Source organism: Neophocaena asiaeorientalis, unplaced genomic scaffold (genome assembly GCF_003031525.2).
Source record: "Neophocaena asiaeorientalis asiaeorientalis breed wild unplaced genomic scaffold, Neophocaena_asiaeorientalis_V1.1 scaffold70, whole genome shotgun sequence".
Taxonomy (NCBI): domain Eukaryota; kingdom Metazoa; phylum Chordata; class Mammalia; order Artiodactyla; family Phocoenidae; genus Neophocaena; species Neophocaena asiaeorientalis.
In genome coordinates, this window is record NW_020175410.1 from 4,130,336 (window position 1) to 4,146,581 (window position 16,246).

Sequence of the window (16,246 nt, forward strand, 5' to 3'; positions counted from 1 at the left end):
CCTAAGACATACAGATGGCTAACAAGCCCATGGAAAGATGCTCAGCATTGCTAATTATTAAGAGAAATGCAAAACAAAACCACAATGAGATATCACCTCACACCTGTCAGAATGACTATCATCAGAAAATCCACAAATAACAAGTGTTGGCAAGGATGTGGAGAAAAGGGAACCCTTGCACACTGTTGGTGGGAATATAAATTGGTGCAGCCCCTATGGAAAACAGTATGGAGGTTCCTCAAAAAACTAAAAATAGAAATATCATGTGATTCAGTAATTCCATTCCTGGGTGTATGTTCAGAAATAATGAAAACACTAATTTAAAAAGATATATGCACCCCAATATTTACTGCAGCATTGTTCATAATAGCCAAGATAGGGAGGCAACCAAAGTGTCCCTCAACTGACAAATGGTTAAAGAATTTGTGATATACGCACGCACGCACACACACACACACACGGGATTATTACTCAGTCATAAAAAATGAAATTCTTCCATTTGCAGCAACATGCATGGACCTACAGAATATTATGCATAGTGAAATTAGACAGCAAAAGACACATACTTACATTCTAAAGTATGTGGAATCTAAAAAATCTAACAAACGTATATAGCAACCCAAAACAGACTCAGATATAGAAAACAAACTAGGAGTTACCAGAGGGGAGAGGGGATGGGGGAGGGGCAAGATAGGAGTATGGAATTAAGAGATACCAACTACTATGTATAAAATAGATTAGCAACAAGGATATATTGTACAGCATAGGAAATCATAGCCGTTATTTTGTAATAACTTTTAGTAGAGTACACTCTGCAAATACCGAATCGTTATGTTGTACACCTGAAACTAATATCGTAAATCAACTATATTTCATTTAAAAATAAAACTTAGTTTAAAAAAAAACAATGTAGACATCATTCCCAAATATACCACAGACTAATTATTCAACTATGGAAAAAATCACTCTGCTTTAGTCTTACCATTAAGTGTGGAGTGACCTACCTATATTCCTAATAAAAGGTACCATTATGGGCTTCCCTGGCGGTGCAGTGGTTGAGAGTTCGCCTGCCGATGCAGGCGACGCCGGTACGCGCCCCGGTCCAGGAGGATCCCACATGCCGCGGAATGGCTAGGCCCGTGAGCCATGGCCGCTGAGCCTGCGCATACTATGACATTCCAAAGAGAAAAAGTATTTTTAAAGAGTTGTATTTTATTACTAATTTAATTTGGGGGCACTGGATCTGCATCTTAAAAGCTATTTATAGAGTCTTAAATAAATAAAAAAGAACTAGAGGCAAGTAATCAGACCTTGATTTTAATTAGCATTCTAAGCTTATTTTTGAAGCCCAAAAATAAATTCCGAAAAAAAGAATCATAAAAAAAAATACTTAGGGCTTCCCAACAATAAATTCAGAAAAAAAGAATCATAAAAACAATACTTAGGGCTTCCCTGGGGGCGCAGTGGTTGAGAGTCCGCCTGCCGATGCAGGGGACACGGGTTCGTGCCCCGGTCCGGGAGGATCCCACGTGCCGAGGAGCAGCTGGGCCCGTGAGCCATGGCCACTGAGCCTGCGCGTCCGGAGCCTGTGCTCCGCAATGGGAGAGGCCACAACAGTGAGAGGCCCGCGTACCGCAAAAAAACCGAAAACAAAACAAAAAAAAAACTTAAAATTACTTCCAATTTGTAATTAAATATTTTACAGAATTTTAAATTTTCTCATGATTTACTTTCTCTCAGTGAATAAAGTCCCTTTAGATTTATAAGTCAGATAAAGTGCTTCTTATATTAACATTTTGAATAGAATTTAAATAATGCCCATATAGCTTATAATAAGTTGTATTAAAGTCTTCTCATTGTTTCCAAAATGCCTATTGATATTCAACGTGAGTTCAACAGAAATATTGGTATTTGAACAAACAAATACAAAGAGGAGCTCCGTGTATGTAAAAAATTTTAATGGAGAGACAATGTTCATTGCAGTGTTATATAATTGCAAAATCCTAAAAACAAACCAAATGTCCATAGATAGGGCAATGGATAAGTATATACTAGTAACATTCGTGCAATAGAATTCCCTAGGATAGTGAAAATGAGTGAACTACAGCTTTTCTTCTCACATAGAAGAATCTTTATAATGTTTTAAAAAAGAAAGTGGCAAAAGTACACATATTACTACTCTATATATATTTCAGAAAACTGCAAATCTGGAAAATATTGACATGAAATTATCAAGAAAATTAGAGGATGATTAACTTCTGGAAGATGATGGTGAAGTGGAGAGATAAAAGACAGACACATTGGAGACTTCAAAGTTCCCTTAAACAGGTTTCTGAGTTAATACTATTCTACAAGCTTACGTGTACCTCATTTGCTATTTTACACATACGTTATGTTTAATTTAAAAAAAATGCAAGTTCTAATGAGATCCAATATGTCTGCACAACAAAGGAGTTTCATAGGATTATTTTAAAAACTAAATAGAAACCTAGTATAATTAAATAAAAATTTGGAAAGATAATTTAGAAATTTAACTTGAATAACAAACCAAATATACTTCAGCTAGAGTAAAAAGTTGAAAAACATTTTAGAAGGGGAATTTACAGAAATTTATAGAATGTTTATAGTATCTAGAAATAATTATTTTGCCAGTAGGAGAAGAAACTGCATAAAAATGTCATTGACAGATTATGTTAATATTTTAAGTATCTCTACCGTTATTCAAAATCAAGATACAACAATATTTCAACAAATAAGATAAAGCTTAAAGGCAAATTAAGAGTTCCTTAATTTAAAATAATTCTTAGACACTCTATTATATGAGTGGAGAATGTTACAGGAACATATATAATTATTTAGGAGAGACCTACAAGATTGCCTCTTTTTTGAATGTACTACTTCTGGGTTTTAACTTTCCCAAGGGTACTTGCCTTCCAGCAGAACTAAAACTAAAGAATAACACTGGGAGCAAACAGACTTATAATTTCTTCATCATCTCATTTATACAGCTTCAGATTTCATCTACCCATTAAGAAGAAAAGTCAGTAAATACCACTGGTTCTTTCCACTAATCCAAAGAGAAAGCAGACCTATCATTTTGCTTAATATTATGTTTACTTCTATTTATTGCATTTATCTTGGCAAGAGAAAATATCCTTGTGAAGGGGGATAACCACAAAGATCACTTAAAGTCCATGATACATAAGAAACGCTCTTTCCAGAGTTATGTCAGTAAATTGGATTAACCAAAAAAAAAAAGAAAAAAAGAAAAAGAAACCATAGTGGTGTTTCTCCTCATTAACTCATCGATTATCCTAGTGTAAAACCATTACTCTGTCCTTGAGACGTGAAGTTCAGTTATGGTGATTATGCATCATGAACCTCCAATTTATACCTCAGAATTCTGAACATTCCAGGAAAAAATTTAGCCTCAGGTAAAAAGGAAAAATTATGAAATGCTTATTGAATAAATTTTTAATTAAAATGCAAATTAATCAAATAAACACATTTTGTTTCTCTAAGATTATCAATCACACAGATACATTTTTGTATGTTATAAATACCCCTATTGGTAAAATACATACTAATTCATGTGTTTCATCAATGTATGTACAGAACACATTAGAATACTAAATAATTATTTTATAGACTAATTTTACCTTAGGACCATTCATTTCTTTGAATATAGTACACCAAGCTATTAAACTAACTATTCCTGATAACACCTTCTATATTTACCCTACTTGAGTAATTGGAAGAGATGAATTAATATGCAATTGATCTAAATCATCCAGGGAAGTATTATTAGTATCAATTTTGATGTTCAGTGAGACTAATTTGGTGATCTCATATTTACCTATAAATGAAGGCAACTCTAAGGGGAAAAAACTTCCCCTACATTTTTATATTGTTTCTCTCTTGTGGCCAAACATTAGTTATTGTTATTCTGCATGCTTTGTAAGTGAATGTACTGCTATATATGAGTTTATTATGGCTGGGGTGGGTGGAACTTAGACGAAGTAGGCTGAAGGATCTGGGGGGGGATAATGAAGTTCATGATGACAAAGGATATAGCTGACAAAGGGTCACATGATATAGAAGACATAGATGATACAGATGACAAAGGATCAAGAGGTGAGTTGTGGAATATTCCTGTGAGGATAAAGCTTGAGTTTTGACATTATAGATCTTTTATTTTCATAATAATTTATTGAGATTTATATGTGACAGATTATATTAATGATATTTACTAGTAAATTAAAGTCAACTTATTATTATTTTTTTGTGTGTGTGTGTGGTACGCAGGCCTCTCACTGTTGTGGCCTCTCCCGTTGTGGAGCACAGACTCCAGACGTCCAGGCTCAGCGGCCATGGCTCATGGGACCAGCCGCTTCCCAGACCGGGGCACAAACCCGTGTCCCCTGCATCGGCAGGCGGACTCTCAACCACTGCGCCACCAGGGAAGCCCAAACTTATTATTTTCGTACATTGACCAAAGATAGTCTGGGAAAGAAGTTAGCATGAGGATGGAGCATGGGAGATGTTAGAAATTCAACACACACTAACAAGCATATGTGAAGAGGCAAGCAAAAGCTGGTGACAGAAAATCCATGTATAGATTAAATTTTAAAACACCTACAGGAAGGGAAGCTCCTCAGCATGAAGAAAATCTTTCCTTAGGGAGGCAAAACACACGACCCCCGGGCTTCATTAAGAGGAAAAAAACACTGTAGAAAAGCGGAGATGTACCTGAAAGGATTTTAGAATACTGAAAATATAGCAGTTTACAACAAAGAGTTTATCAGACAGAGAGTACAGTGGGAGGAGACTGGCATACCAAGACCAAGATTGTGGCACAGGGATATAGAAGTGAGCATTTGCTGCAAATATTGAAGTAGGGGGCTGAGCTTCAAGATAACATCCTACTGAATCATAAATTGAGAACCAGTTTAAATAGTCAGAAACAATAATGAGTATGTAGAGATTTGGGAGTAAGATACAGAAAATTTATTTACTATTCATCTTGTTCTGTGAATGATCAAGACTTTATCCTGTGATAAACCATAATGGAAAACTATCTACAAAAGTATGTATACATATATGTATAACTGAATCACTTTGTTGTACAGCAGTAATTAGCATTGTAAATCAACTATACTTCAACTGGAAAAAAAAAAAAAAAACAAGACTTCAACAGACCAAGGGCAGAGGCAGAAGAAAACTAGCAGACACCAGTATGTGATCCCTGCTTTGTTAGAAGAATGAGTATGTGTAGGAGGGGCACCTAACCATGGGAGAGAATATTTCACTGAGGAGATAATGTTGCTGTTGCTGGTAAACAGGCATCAGATAAGGAAAGGAGTTAGGTAAGGCAGGTAGAGGGCATAGCTACAGCAAAAATATACAAAAGGAGAGCAAAATTATGGAGGTAAAATGTAGTGTGGAATAAGCAGCTTCTTTTTTCTTTAATTTAGGAGTTTGAATTCTAACCCTCCTTCTACCTTACCCAACATCATCCACGACAACAAACAACTGATTTTGTGATCTTAGAAGTATCATTTTGTTAATCTTTGTCTAGGTTTTCTTATTGGTTAAATGGGTATAACATCTGCCACATGTACGTATCTAATAGATTTCCCTAAGGCTCAAGATCGAAAACATGTAAAACACCATAAACATGCTAGCTATTTTTATAAGGCTCCTGTTATCTAGATATAGATATACACAGAATTCCAAAATAGTTCAATATGTCTTTCATTTCATCCTCCCCCTCAAAGAGAGTGGGTGAAGGGGGAACCTAAGGCAACCTCTTTCTGGGAATGTCCAAAATGAGGGCATAAATGTCTTGGAATTACCCAAATGGCAGTTATTTCCAAGTCTAAAGATTCTGAATACATCTGTAGTCATATATTTTATGATTCATATTCCAAGTTCATTTTTTTCAGGGTTTAGGTTAATTATTGCTTGGACCAGAGCAACATGGCAAAGCCAACCAATCCAGATGAAGAAATCAAAACAAACTATTGTTTACATAATGAACATCATGTCTGCCTTTAAATTTATATAGGGCTTAACTACTTGCTAAGCACTTTCTCCTACATTAATTCACTTAGCCCTTTATCCACCCTTTGAGGTAGGGAAGACAGGTGTCATTATTCCCACTTCAAAGGTTAATGTAACAGAATCTGCTTAAGTGACTTACACAAGGTCAAATTGTGGTGAACGATGCAACTGTTTTTTCTAATTAAAAATTCAGGGGTTGTTTTTCCTACTATGACCAACATTCTATCTAAAGACTACCTAAAGAAACTAACACACCATTGTAATGCAATTATACTCCAATAAAGATATTAAAAAAAAATTAAGTTACTATATAGAACTGTCAAAAAAAATAAAAATAAAGACTACCTAAATTATGAAAGAAGCAATGTACGGATTTAAAACAGCACATTTCTGCGTTCCTTTATTGGATAAGTAATTCATTTCAAAATAGTTAAAGTGGATAAAAAAATTTTTTTTTTTTTTGCAAATACCACTTGGTATTTGTAAATAAACAGTGATCACTGTGTCATTCTGAAAGCTAACTTTTAAAAGAAAGGAATATTTTGTCTTGTGCTTAACCAACTCATTTTAGTTCAAGTACAGGTGTAGAGAAAGAGACAGATTTGGACCTTGGCCAATAATTTGTTCTGTGTTGTAAAAGCCCAAGAGAAGAAACGACCAAACTTTGTATTTAAATCAGTCATAAATCCAAAGTGGTAAGAATTTCAATCCTAGCTGACTCATTTATAACCTTATTTTCTAAAATACTTAAGTGCCTTGGGAAGCAGAAATACTGTAACAGCTTGGAAAACTTTCATCTGCATCTTTGTGTCTCATTGATGTTATCTGTGCCCTGATCCGATAAGGTCACTCTGGCTTCTCCAATACCCCTGCAGGGATAAAAAGGACAACCCAGTACCTCTTGAGATGTGAAGATTTTGGTTGTACGTGAGTAGATGACTCTCATTTTAGATTGTTCTTTAAAGAACCCACAGGCAAATAACTCCCACAGTAATACAAAGATATTTTAAGCCAAGTTCATGTAGGATGAACTGTACAGACTTGATGAGCTCCTAGCTGAGTTTGCACGTGCCCTTCATTAAGTATAAAGATCAGCCTGAAGGGAAGTCAGTTCTGCTTGTGCAATTAAGGATGTTTCTACCTTTCTGTTTGACAAAAGATTTGTTTGTTGTTTAACTCTGCCTGTTCAGGCAAGTCAAGGACAGTTGTAATCTTCTCAAACTCATAAACCTAGCAGAAAAACAGAAGGAAATTGCAATATCCAAATGTAGAACTTGATTTGTCATTTTGTATTTTCATCTAACTCTGGGATGTTCTCTTATTTATCAAAGATTGTAAAGTTGACTATAAATACGTGTATTTCTAGAGAGCATTAATGTATTCAAAAGATACTGGTGCAATCCCCAGTCATTTATGTTGTGTTTTTCTTCAAGTTTTCAAAATATTTTGAATTAATACTGTCCATTAAGGGAACTCTAGAAATCCAAGTAGAAAAAAAATCACCTGAGTCCTACCACTCCTAACCAGTCATGCTGACATTTTACAACTTTTTCCTTCTATACTTTTTCAAAACAGATCGTTTCTCATTGATCATAATGTACTTATCTTTTTCATAATGCATTTTTTAATCTCTTAGGCACTCTGTATTTTCCATATATATGAATTCATTTCCTTATTCATTTACTGCAATCAAAAATATGGATTAGGCACTTAATACAGGCTGGTACTCTGCTGGATGCTGGAGATTTAACAATGAAATATACAGTTTCTATGCACATAGAGAACAAGCTTGTGGGCAGTAGAGACTTGTGCATTGGAATTTTACCATACAGTTTGATAAGAGCCAGAGTCAAAAAACTCCAAGACATTATGGGAGCACATAGGCAGAGTCCGAGGCTTCCTGGTAAGGGGACAGCAAGTGTGAAGGACCAGAGATAAGAGAGTACATGATTTTAGAAAACTGAAAATAAGTTCAGCAGTACTAGATCATAAAGGTTAATTGGGGAGACTTCGGCAACAGAAATGACTGGAAAAATAACTGTGCCAGATCACTTTTATCTCCTTTCAGCCAGTATTTATCGAGCATGTACCCTGTGTACCTGGAATATATTAATGAATCAAGTACCAGCATGGTTCTTGCCCTCACAGATCCCTGAAGGTCAGAAATTTGTTGAGTATTATCACGGGAGAGCAAACAACATTGCTGGAACACACAGCCAATCCCAAACCTAATTTCAGGGGTGAGCAAGCATCTCACGGAAAAGCTGGCAAATAACCGAAGCCTTAAATGGTGACCCAGACGTAGCCAGATAAGTGGGAAGTAAGGAATGAAAAGCCAAAAGAAGAAAGAAATATCCAGAACCTTCTAAACCATGTCAAAGAGTTCAGGTTTCATCATAAGAGTTTCAGGATTTTAAGGAAACACATTACACCCTCCGATTTTCATTTGGACAAAAACTGTGATGCAGAGGTTGGATTAGAAGATCAGGAACATAAAGGAATGAATGATGAGGTAGTTGCATTGGTCCTGATAAAGAATGTCAGTAGCCTGCACTAGGGCGATGCAGTGGGTTGGTAAGATTGCAGAACTATCCAGAAGACAGAATCAACAGAACTTGTAACTAACAAGGAACGGACAGAGACAAACAAGAGAAGTTAAGGGTAAAACTTACCCTCCTTAAAGATAATGCCTTGGGCCAATGGCCGGACCATCCCAAAAGAGAAAACAAAAGTGATAAACTGGTTTGGAGAGGAAGAACGGTAGTTTAGTTTGGTGCTTGCTATTTTTTGAGATGTCTGAAACATTTAAGTGAAGTTGTCCAGTGTTATGCTATGATTATTAAAAATTGGCATAATATGGGCGACGCCAATACTGAATTCTATTGCATCTCCAGGAAAAAGAAAGTTGTCTTCCCTTCTCCTTTAACAGAGAAGCAGATTATGGCTAAGCAAGATAACAATCTTTGGGGACTTCCCTGGTGGCACAGTGGATAAGACTCCACACTCTCAATGTAGAGGGCCCAGGTTCAATCCCTGGTCAGGGAACTAGATCCCACGTGCATGCCGCAGCTAAGAGTTCACATGCCACAACTAAAGAGCCCACCTGCTGCCAACTAAGATCCACTGCAACATACATACATAAATATTACAATCTTTGCATAGTACTGATCCCTAAGAGCAGGGGCTCCAAGCTCTTTGTCCAGAGGTGTGGCCAGAGCCCTAAATAGGGCAGGCTTGAAACAAGTGTGTGGATGCAAAGCATGCTTCTCTCTCATCTGTACCTGGATTGGCAAGCAATCAAGCATGTTTTTAGCAGCACTAGTCACCTTTCCTCATAGTCCCTACTCCAGCTCACTAGAACCTCAGGAAAACAAGGAGCTGTGGATTACCTTTCCCTTGTTCTTCCTGATTCCCCAAGTCTGTACATGTCTGTGCAGTCCATGGGCCTCCAAGAATTGTACTGACCTTTTAGTTTTGTTACTGCTCATTCGGCAGCAGTGACTTATCTGTATACATGGGTCTGAAGCTCAAGAGAGATCTTGTAATGTAGCTTTGACACATGATTCATGATCTTTATTTCTAAAAATGTGAATGGTTAAGAATATTCTAAATCTTGTCACTTTGCTAACTGCAAAATATCTGTTGAATCCAAAACATGATTATGTGAAAATCTGACTTTGTAAAATTTTGAAAATGTTCTGTTTTATGATTTAACTATTTTCCCTTAAATTATGACTAATGGGGCTTCCCTGGTGGCGCTGTGGTTGAGAGTCCGCCTGCCGATGCAGGGGACACGGGTTCGTGCCCTGGTCCGGGAAGATCCCACATGCCGCGGAGCAGCTGGGCCCGTCAGCCATGGCCACTGAGCCTGCGCGTCCGGAGCCTGTGCTCCGCAACAGGAGAGGCCACAAAAGTGAGAGGGCCACGTACCAAAAAAAAAAAAAAAAAAAAAAAAAATTATGACTAACGTTAAGTGATTGCTTAAATATTCACCTAAAGTTTTAACAATAAATAACACACACTGCTTTATTTACATGATTTGGACAGCATTGTGGCTAATTCAAAAATTAAATATGACAATTCAATAGGAAGAATGTCAATAATCGTTTCCATTTTATTTTTTAAAAAAATGTAGCAGCACTTCGTGAATCAGATCTAATCAACTGAAAAAGCAATGAAATGTTTCCTTTACAATCATATAATTCAGACTACACATTCTCTGAAATGTAATGAAGGCTTAAAGTTAGTCCATTATTTCAAAGTGTTTTATTAATCACACTAAATTATGAAGCTTTTAATTTCAAAATAATCATATATGAAATTGCACATCTCCTGATGTGAAAAAAATTCATTTTCAGAATAATTTTTCATCTGACTTTCTATTCAAAAGGTCAGCTATGTCTCAGAGAAGAAAAATATATTACAGATATGCTAACAATACTGTATCGTTTCTTTTTCCTTTTTATTTATGCAATACATTAACATATTACTGTACAAGAATCACATAATTCAGAGTTATATAGAAAACATGAAAGTCACTTTACATTACTATAAACCCCTGACTCTCTCTGCTGGAAGAAACCCCTATCAACAGTTTAGGGTATCCTATTCATTCTCACTTCTCCTCTTTCCCCCACCCCGTTTTTTTTAACTAGTATTAGAGATTTATTTAATATAGCCACTAATCTCCAAAGAAAACTATTTACACATATTGACTAAAAATTTTTACACCATCATTTCATTTCAGTTTCTTAAAAAAATTAACATCTAGAATATGAAAATACAGACCAAAAAAGCAGCAAACACTTGTGTACCCATCCCTTTGCATAAGCAATGAATACCAAAATATTTCAAAGCTTGTGGATACATTTCCCAGTTGCTGATTCTTCCAACCTCCCCATCCCAGAAACAGTTGCTCTTATGAAATGATGATTTCTCACTTATAGAACAATTATGTATCACTAAAAATGTACACTGGTTTGCATATCTTAACTTATATGAATGACACTGAAACACCTGTATTCTTTTGCAGCTTTTTTGTTCAAAATTATGCTTGTGAGGTTTGCCTATGTTAATTCATGTAGCTGTGGTTCATTAATTTTCACTACTAAATGGTATTCCATTATGTGTTGGGGGAGGGGGTGGTTTTGTGTACATACATACATCTAGGTTGGTTTCAATATTAAAAAGACACATACACCCCAATGTTCACTGCAGCACTATTTACAATAGCCAGGACATGGAAGCAACCTAAGTGTCCATCAACAGAGGAATGGCCAAAGAAGATGTGGCATGTATATACAATGGAATACTACTCAGCCATAAAAAGGAATGAAACTGAGTTATATGTAGAGATGTGGATGGACCTGGAGTCTGTTACACAAAGTAACTCAGAAAGAAAAAAAACAAGTATCGTATACTAATGCATATATGTGGAATCTAGAAAAACGGTACAGATGAACCTATTTGTAGGGCAGGAATAGAGACACAGACATAGAAAACAGACGTGTGGACACAGGGTGGGGGAGGGGGGATTGGACGAATTGGGAGATTAGGATTGACATATACACACTACCATGTGTAAAATAGATACCTAGTGGGAGCCTGCTGTATAGCACAGGGACCTCAGCTCGGTACTGTGATGACCTAGGTGGGTGGGATAAAGGGGATGGGAGAGAAGTCCAAGAGGGAGAGGATATATGTATACATATAGCTGATTCATTTAGCTGTACAGCAGAAACTAACACAACATTGTAAAGCAACTACACTCCAATTCAAAAAAAAATAGTGCTATAAAAGCTTATACATACAGTCAGCCCTCTACATCTGTGGATTCAACCAACCACAGATTTGGAAATGCCACAGATGAGGAAAGATGTCTGTATTATGCCATTTTATGTAAGGGACTTGAGCACCCACAAATTCCGAGGACAAGTCCTGGAACCAATCTCCCACATACTGAAGGATGACTGTATCTCCTTTATTGTGTGAATGTTTTCCTAGAGCCCACAAGGGGAATAGGCTGGGCCACTTAGTCTGTGTGTCTTCAACTTTGCTAAATGTGGTCCAATTTTACACCAAAGGTTAAACATTTACCTTTTCGCCTGAAATGTTTGAGAGTTCCCTTTGCTCCATGTGCTCAAAAATTGTTACTGTCAGAATTTAAAAGTTTTCATCAATTTGGTATGTAAGAAATAATGGCTTTAATATACATTTTTCTGATTATCTTTGTAAAACAATATCTTTCGAAGTTAAAATTTAATGCAAAAACCTGCAAAGGTCCAATATCTACTAATCTCTTTTGCATAAAAGGAGAAGAGACGAACACATTCAATACAATTCTACATTGGTTAACAGAATAAAGTAATATAACTTATCTATAATATTACTTATCTATATACTTACCTTATACCTCTTTTCTGTGGCTTAAATTCTGTTTTTAAATTACTTTTTACAAATTGTTTAAAAAAATTCTCATTTAAATTTTTTTTTTAAACACACCTAATAAGTAGGGGGTTTTGTCCATTTGGTTATTTTCTTGAATCATTTGGATTATTCTTACAAGTGATATTCTGTTTCTACCTGGACATGGCTTTGGTGGAGAAAAGGAGTTTGATGACCTCCTCTTTTTACTTAAAGCTCTCTTTTTCTCTCTTTTCACAGGTGGATTATTCATTTTGAAAACTATCCACATTTTCCCGTGTGTGCACATACACAGTGCCATCGAAGTGCTTTGGGTGTGTGAAACAACTCTATTGACAGGCCTAACGATGGGATGCCTCTCAACGGCAGCAAATGGTCGCCTTATCTTTCTACTCTGAGTTCACTTTTCCTTATTAAGCTATTCTATAGGAATATTCTCTACATTATTGTATTTATATAAATATATGTATAACTTAATATACTATACATAGTATATTTATACTAACGGTTGTAAACGTAAATGTATGTATGTATACTCTATTATTCCTATTTTGTATATTCTGCCTTTTTCCCAGTATTCCTGTACTCTATATGTACTTCAGCCTATGCAGTTGAGCAGTCCTTATGAATCTTTTACCAGCAAGATGAGGTTACTATGCACCCCTGTTACAAAGTTCCTACCCACATTCAATAGGAAAATAAGCATTCCCAGAGCATATTAACAACAAAAACAAAAACACTAAAAGTTCTTCAGAAATTTACAATGTTAAAAAGTGACGCAAACAACCTTTCCTATGTGAAAATTGGAATAATGCGCAAACCAGCATGGGCTTTGCTCAGGAATCACGTAAAAAATGATGTAGTCATCAACCCTCAGCACTCAGAGAGGATGCTTTGAACAACAAACTGAACGAGACTGGTTGCTGCCACTTAACCACTGAACTAACCATTCAACTAAGGGCTAGAACCCTGACCATGTCTCTGCCTAACTTCTTCTTACTGAAATCCAATGGTTTTATTTATACTATGCTTCAAAGTAATGTGTGTGAACGAACACACACACACACACACCATTTTTTCCCACCAATTTTTTTCAGGACTGTTTGTTCAGATAATTTGAAACAAACAAACAAAACCTCTACAGACTGGTTCTTTGGATAAACATTTTGATGAGCCAAGCTAGTTCTACCACTGCTGCTAGTTTGGTCCCCAAACTGAATTCATATATCAATATATACAACTTACAATATTTTACATTTTTACTTTGTGATAAATGCACACTGATTTAAAATTATGTGCACTGACATTTTCAAGTTCCTTTGCACCATGTTCTGATCATGTAATTCCTGACATACACAGGATCTATCTTTATATTTGCAGTCCTAGATCATTCATGTTGGCAAATAGCCTACTGGTCATATTACATAAACTGTCTTCAAATTTAGGTTTTAAAGATGGAGATAAACATGGCTCCATAGTCCTATATATGCAATAAATAATACCCATCAGTTTAAGAAAATGAGCCTCAAAACTGAATTACATCTGCATGTCAGAAAACTCTAGCTAGTGTTCATTTTACGAAAAAATGAAGGCAATTAACATTTCATATTGTCAACAGTGTAAAATGGTTAAGAAAACACTCATTTGTTGTCACTTATTTTAAAACTGTATTGCCACAGAGATTAGCATGCCATGCAAATTTCATGAACCTCCGCATTTTGTGGTCTTTTTTTTTTTTAAACTACTGGAGGGTTTTTTTCAAAATTAAATCCAAAACAGCTAGGAAAACATGTTTGGCCACCTAGTATAATTTGGTTCATTTTCTTAATGCAATGATATATATCACTATCAAAATAAACCACATATAATGAGAAAGAGAGGGGGGCAGTCTTATATATCTAGTCACATTTCTATATTAGGTGCTTATCACTTCTTAATGATAATATTACTCTGGACAAAGAAACTGTTGGAGTTAGGATAATGCCGACATAGATAAACCCATTTTTATTTTGTTTCTCTTTACAGATGCAACACGGCATATAGCAAAGCAAGTTTTTGCTCAAGGAACCTTACACATATACCTCCTGAGATCTTCTTCTGCAACGGTTTTTTTGCTTCAACAGTACCACCCTCTATTCTCTCTTTTTAATTCAGTCCAGGATCATTGCCACTGAAACCTTTCCTCTACTCCTAGTTTAAGACAGGCTTTCTCTATACATCTGATTTAGCAATAATAAAAAGGAGATTATTTTTAATTACTTTTTTATTGTTAAAAACTTCTAGAGTTAAAAATCCCTTATTTTATACACAAGGAAAGATGTAGAAAATTTCATCAGAATGACCCGAACAGTGCTCACATTTCTTCTCTGCATCCAGTCCTTGTCTCGTAATGCCTTGCTGTTTGTCTTTAAATATAGCATGTCTTCCCAACCCCAGATTCATTCTAAAGTTTAATAAAAGCCCACTAAATCAATATACCTAAAAATCTGTTTTCCTTCTTTTACCTAAGATCATACACAATTGTAAAAAAAATTATCAACTAATTTTTTGATCAGCAAAACTGGAGTACTGATCCCTGCTTCATTTCCTCATTGTATAAAACAGATGACTCACAAAATTCATCATCACAATTAAAACTATTTCACAAACAGTATGAGAAAAAGCCATACGTTACATGCCTGAGCCTCTCTATGAAATTAAGTCCCTCTATGTAAATTTGATATTGTGATGTTGGCTTGTAATACATGAACTAGGATACACTATCCTTAAGTATGCTTCTATGTGGGAAATCTCGTACATGGGATGAACATAATTTATTGAAGATTTCCTGGAAGGCTCTATAAATTATATCCATCACATCAACCTCTGCTAAATTCATTTGTTACCAGTGAGCAGCTGAGTCACAACATGTTTTGGTTTGAGTTGTTCAAGTCTTTGATGCTGGGCTGCAACTGAGTCTTGTGAGGCAAACCCACTGTCCTCATGTCTGGATGAATTTCTGTCAAAGAAACTACAAAGCACTTTTAACTACTCAGTCTATGTTCTACTGCTGTTTTTCCTTCCTTTCCTAACAAAGAAAGGAAAAAAAAGAGTAAGACATCAGATAGGAATGGGGATCCAGTAAGAATATATATCAAAATCATTTGCAACTGTAGAGTTCAATGTAACTATCAAGGATTATAAACTTGATGATCATAACCATGTGAAAGAAAAATGACTTTTGTCTTCATTCTTCACTTACAACATCCCTACCTACAAAAGCACAAATGAGTTCATTTAAATCTTTTTTCAAAGGATCATGTTTCCTGAGAAAATAAATGGTATTTCTAGGCTACATTCCTAAACAGATATCCTATGGTGTCTACCTAGGCAGAGTTTGAAATTCACCCAAATCAAATAAAACCACCACATGAGTACAACTCAAAAAAGACAAGAAAACGAGGCACAGCTGTACCAAACTTTATAGCTAAAGGACCTGGTCAAAGACTCAGACATGAAAAAAATTGATAGAAATGGGGCTTGTCTGCCTTTGTCCGCTGGGGCCTCTAAGCTTCCCATGTGAGGGCTAATCTCCCCTAGACCTAACACAGTGGTGGTTGCATTAAAAAGAGCATTGGAAAGACACTAATCTTTAAGTCAAAGATAATCAATCATCATCTTGCTGGCCCTATTTCAGTCCAAAGCTAGACCTAGGAGCCTAGAGGTCTTTCAACGATCTAATCTTCAACTGAAAGTAACAGAAGTTTAGAATAGCTTTTGA